The sequence below is a fragment of the Myotis davidii genome, unplaced genomic scaffold (genome assembly GCF_000327345.1).
Source record: "Myotis davidii unplaced genomic scaffold, ASM32734v1 scaffold545, whole genome shotgun sequence".
In the NCBI taxonomy this organism is placed as follows: domain Eukaryota; kingdom Metazoa; phylum Chordata; class Mammalia; order Chiroptera; family Vespertilionidae; genus Myotis; species Myotis davidii.
In genome coordinates, this window is record NW_006296634.1 from 705,960 (window position 1) to 711,550 (window position 5,591).

Below are 5,591 nucleotides of genomic sequence, written 5' to 3' on the forward strand. Positions count from 1 at the left end.
CCTCCGTCCGCCGCCGGCAGCGGCCTCTGGAGGACTTACCCCTTCTTGGGATTTGAAGGCCGAAGCCGGGCTCAAGCGGGAACGGGGCCCTGCAGGGCCTGCGTCAGCTCCAGTTTAGGGCCCTCAGAGTCATAGTTGGTGCAGCTACCAGCGCGTCACCCTCCCTCCGCCCCCCTCCGGCCCTCGTCCCGCCCTCATTTCTCTGGAGGCAAAGGGCCTCTTATCTCCCGGGAGGGTCTCACCTTGGCCTTCAGACGCCGGTCGGGCGGGGCTGGAAGGGCAGAATTAGCGTAGAGGAAGGTGGGTCGACCGCGTTCGGGCTGCAGCCCCGGGAATCCTTGACAGGAAGTGTGGGGTTTGCTGCCCGGCCTCCCACGCAGTGTAGGTGAAACTGGGCCCCTTGGAGGGACTGTGACTAAGGACAAAACCCTGATAAATATTATGTATGCGTCCTTGGGCCGAGAGGGAGAAAGCAAAAGGGGCGAGTTAATTTTCACAAATTGCGATGCAGAGATTGAAATGCACAACTATAAAATGTCCTCTTAAGAGTTGCCTGGAAATCTTAACAAGTTTAACAAGATTTGTGGTGCACGGCAACTTTTTTCCTGGCTTCGTATGCTGTCAACAGCTTCATTCTGCAACACTGCGTGCATAGAACGTGGATCTGTTAAAAATGATTAGCTACAAAACAAAAAGAAAACTGCTTTCACCATCTTTATCATTTTAATTTCAGAGAAGTCAATAAGCTGACTTTTCCAATAAGCTTATCTAATTATCCTGCGAGGTAAGTAGGAGCAAGGTGAAATTAACCACATTTTATAGAGAAAATTGAGTTACAAAAAATAAGTATTAGTTCACGTTGCAAGAAGTCTGTCAGTGATAGAGGGAAATATCATAGATATGTTATCCCTCACTTTATCCACTAAATCAGAAATCCCTCAAATGTTTACTTCCAGGTATCTTTTCATTCCTACCCCCTCCCCCCCCCACACACACACACCATGTATGGTAGACAGTGTCTAATGTCTGAAAGAAATAACTTCGGGAGATATTCTTGGAGACCCCAAGCCATAGAAGACTCTAAAAGATTTGAATTTTGAGCTTGAAATTTTCTGCCATAGAAAATGGCAGCTCAGCAGTAAGTTATTGTGAAACAGTTCAGCTCCCATACTAACAGCATAATGTTTATCAATGGCTAGTTAGAGGTGAGAAAATGTTTGAGACAGGTTTAAGAATGATGGGTCATTTCCTTTGAATTGCTTCTTTATTCACCTCATCTTTAGGTGGCAGCACTTCTATATAAATATCTTTGGAACTGCAGTCTTCTGCAACTTGATATCCTAAAGAGTGTTTTGTCCAGGAGGTTCTAGAAGAGGAAAAAATAGAAAGTCAGAGAAATTATTAAAATACATGGAGGTACTGAGGGAAAAGATTAGAAGGTTTCACCTCAATAAGCTCCCCACCACCACCTTTTTTAGTTATATGAGGAGCAAGCTTCTTTACTGTAAATTTGATCTCTTATGGAAATAGAACAAGCTAACCTTCCAAAGCAAGGTATAGTTTCTCAATACTGCATATTTATCAAGCATTTACAACATTTTAAAAAATAATATTTTTATTGATTTCAGAGAGGAAGGGAGAGGGAGAGATTGAGACATCAATGATGAGAGACAATCATTGACCAGCTGCCTCCTGCACGCCCCCTACTGAGGGTCAACCCTGCAAACCCGGCGTGTGCCCTTGACCAGAATCGAACTCTGGCCCTTCAGTCCCCAGGCCAACACTCTATTCACTGAGCAAAACCGACCAGGGCAAGCATTTACAACTTTAAAATTACTAGTTGTATAGTTGCTGGTATTCTAACTACAATTTTAAATTTAGGTGCAGTTTTCCTCATTAAATTTCATTAAGCTTATGAAGATCCCAAATAGGACCTAACTGTTGAATCTTTTTTAAAAAATTGTTTTTCCGCCCTGACCAGTTTAGCCCAGTGGATAGAGCATCAGCTTGCGGTGAAGGGTCCCGGGTTCGATTCCAGTCAAGGGCATGTACCTTGGTTGCGGGCACATCCCCAGTAGAAGGTGTGCAGGAGGCAGCTGATCAATGTTTCTCTCTCATTGATGTTTCTAACTCTCTATCCCTCTCCCTTATTCTCTGTAAAAAAATCAACAAAATATATTTTTAAAAAATTGTTTTTCCTTTATTGATTTTTAGAGAGAGAGAGGAAGGGAGAGGGTAAAGAGATAGAAACACCCATGAAAGATTGGCTGCTCCTACACACCCCTTACTGGAGATCGAGTCTGAAACCCTGGCATGTGTCCTGACCAGGAATCAAACCAGTGACCCCTTGGTTCCTGGGTCAACATTCTACCACTGATCCACACTGGCCAGGCTAATCTGTTGAATGTTTTGAAAAAGAAGAACTCCTCTTGGTTTCTTTCCTCACTTTCTAAATAGTTCATCCTATATAATAAAGAGGTAATATGCTAATTGACTGTCACACCCTCACACAAGAAGGCCACCACAAGATGGCTGGCAGGTGAGGGCAGTTAAGGGTGACCGGGCTGGCAGGGGAGGGCAGTTGGGGGTGACCGGGTCAGCAGGGGAGGGGAGTTTGGGGGGACCAGGCCAGCAGGGGAGCAGTTAGGCATCGATCAGGCTGGCAGGGGAGTGGTTAAGGGGCAATCAGGCTGGCAGGCAGAAGCGGTTAGGAGCAATCAGCCAGGCAGGTAGGCGAGCGGTTGGGAGCCAGCAATCCCGGATTGTGAGAGGGATGTCCGACTGCCAGTTTAGGCCCGTTCCCACAGTGACTGGGCCTAAACCGGCAGTCGGACATCCCCCGAGGGGTCCCGGATTGAAGAGGGTGCAGGCTGGGCTGAGGGACACCCGCCCCTCAGTGCATGAATTTCATGCACCGGGCCTCTAGTATACAAATAAATGATTACTCAAATTCAGAAAAATGAGAGAACAAGCTAAATCAAATGCAAAATAATAGCAATTTACAGATATTCTATATTTTAATTTCTCACGCTTTTGAGGGTAATAAATTGTGATATATGGGGGTTATTTGGTACAAATGTTTTCTAAGTAAAACTTTGTCATAACTAATTTAGTTCTCCCTGTACTAAACAAAATTGAATTTACACGCATCATAAAATAGACTGCATTAGATTTATAGCATAAACATAACCATCAAGGAATATAGAGGTATGACCATCAGGAGTGGGAAATCAAATTATTTTTAGATAGAGGATAAGTCTTAATAAAGTCTTTCTTGATGGCAGCTTTCATCTTTCTCAAGTCAAATTTGGGGAAGGCGTCTCAAGCAAATTGGTGGAACTCAAACTGAGCAGTATTATGTTAAGATTTTTAAGCTTTCTGGTGCCAGCAGATCATGCAGCCTGGGGGCCTTGGCTCCAAATTTCTGCCAACTCCATTTTGGCAGTAAAGTGTTCTGTTGAACAAAGTTTGCACGTGTTTGGGGTGTGAAGTGGTTCCTCAGGCATTTATCTGGTTTCATTCCAGTCTTGGGACTTAAGGAACTGAGGGTCAAAAGCATGAGACTTGTGTAGTTCATATGTGCCCTGACACAGACTATGCTAGTGATCTTGAATTTTCACTTAAATAAGGGCAGCTTTTTTCTTTGTTGGTGTAAGAGTTATGAAGTGGACCCTTTGGTTTACTCCTTAAATGCTAACATGCTATTGAACCAGTTCTCAGAAGCAGGTAAGCAGAACCTTCTCTGCTGAGGGTGTAGAGCTGTGGAAATTCACTCCTCACCCTATCCACAGTACCATCTAAATGTGTTTATCTAGATGAAACTCACTAAATAATACAGGACTTGAGAGCAAAGGGGGCAGTAATTATTAAAATTTGTGTCTCATTGTCAGATTATAACTGTGAGCTTCTGATCTTTTTTTGGTTTGAGTTGTCTAGCTTCACCTCTTTTAACCACCTCCTCCCATCCTGAAGTCATGGTTAAGAAACAACACCTGGCCCAGTGCTAACTTGTCTTATTTCAGGAAGAGAAACATACAGTCTCAATTCCATTATTTTTTTCAAGTAATTCTAATTGAAAATCCTTGCATAATCTGGGATAGCACAGTTTGAAAGCTACTGTTAGAGCATTCTTTTATTTTTGTGTTTTGGGTTGTTTCTATTTCCTGTATTAAGAGTAATGGAAAGAAAAAGTGCAAAAGTAAAAGTAACAGATGTTGAAATTATTATCTTACTTTTAACCATAATAAATGGAATGTCAATTTATAGGATACAAGTGTGGTAATTTGAAAATGGTAGTTATTTTTTGTACTTTTTCCAAGAGTGTGGCCTAAATTCTTAATATCACCTTTCGCTTTTCCTCTCTTTAAAAGTAATTCCAAAGGCACAAATAATATATGGATGAGGTTAGAGATGGAGAGAAAAGCTGGGCCTTTCCAAGAGTCATCTATCTAGACTGGAAAGTACATTGTTGCGCATTTTATGGTGATTCCCAAACTCCTTCGCTTGCTTACTTTAGAATATCAGTGTGTTACCATTTTACTACCTGGAGCAAGACTATATACAATGGTGTGTACATACAACCAGATGTCACTGTTCTCCGAAACTAATTTAGGCCATTTTTATAGTACAACTGAATGTAGTAGCACTTTGCAAATTAGATGATCATTTGTTTTTCTTTTTATGGTGAATAAAATGTGTGTGCATGAGGGGGAATACAAAGTAAATTTTTTAATGTTTTGTGCTATAGTATTTTTTTCTTTTAAGTGTACTTTTCCTTCTTGTTTACTTAAATACTAAAAATTAATTATTAAATACAAATGCAGTGTAAATGTAAATGTAATGATTAGTTTTTACTTTCTAGATCAGGGGTCCTCAAACTACGGCCCGCACGCCACATGCAAATACAAATATTGTATTTGTTCCCATTTTGTTTCTGTACTTCAAAATAAGATATATGCCGTGTGCATAGGAATTTGTTCATAGTGTTTTTTTAAACTATAGTCCAGCCCTCCAACGGTCTGAGGGACAGTGAACTGGCCCCCTGTTTAAAAAGTTTGAGGACCCCTGTTCTAATAGTGAATCAATATTTACTTGATAAGTATGTGTATAAAGATGTTTTTAATTACTATTTTGAAGTCCCATTAATATACATATTACATAAACATATGTTTAAATAACGTGTTTTTTTTTTTGCCTTGAATTTCCTTTTTAAAGTAGGTATTGCCTGCTATATCAGGACTAGTTTTGGGACCCACCACTGTTTATGGTATGTCAGCCTTATTTTCTTCAGTCACTTATTGAATAGTATCTATCAGCTGCCTATTTGCCAGACATTGTTCTAAGTGCTCGATTAAAACAAATTCCTGCTTTCATAGTTTGCCAGTCTACTAAGACAAATAAACAAATATATAATATACTAGGGGGCCCGGTGCACGAAATTCGTGCACTGGGTGTGTGTGGGGTGGGGGGGAGTGTCCCTCAGCCCAGCCTGCCCCCTCTCACATACTGGAAGCCCTCAGGCGTTGACTCCCATCACCCTCCAATCGCAGGATCGGCCCCTTGCCCAGGCCTGACGCCTCTGACAGAGGGGA

At 41.7% G+C, this 5,591-nt stretch overlaps 1 long non-coding RNA gene across 2 annotated transcripts in view; it reads left to right on the forward strand.

Moving 5' to 3' along the window:
- LOC107184458 overlaps positions 1-5,591 on the forward strand; it is a 35,354-nt gene that overhangs the window by 2,551 nt on the left and 27,212 nt on the right. The window contains exons 1-2 of one of the 2 annotated variants that reach the window (XR_001515309.1): positions 7-784; positions 5,215-5,266. This is a non-coding gene — a long non-coding RNA (uncharacterized LOC107184458). Of the gene's footprint in view, positions 1-6; positions 785-5,214; positions 5,267-5,591 lie in introns of those variants that run through there. The other variant, XR_001515310.1, reaches the window with a different exon arrangement.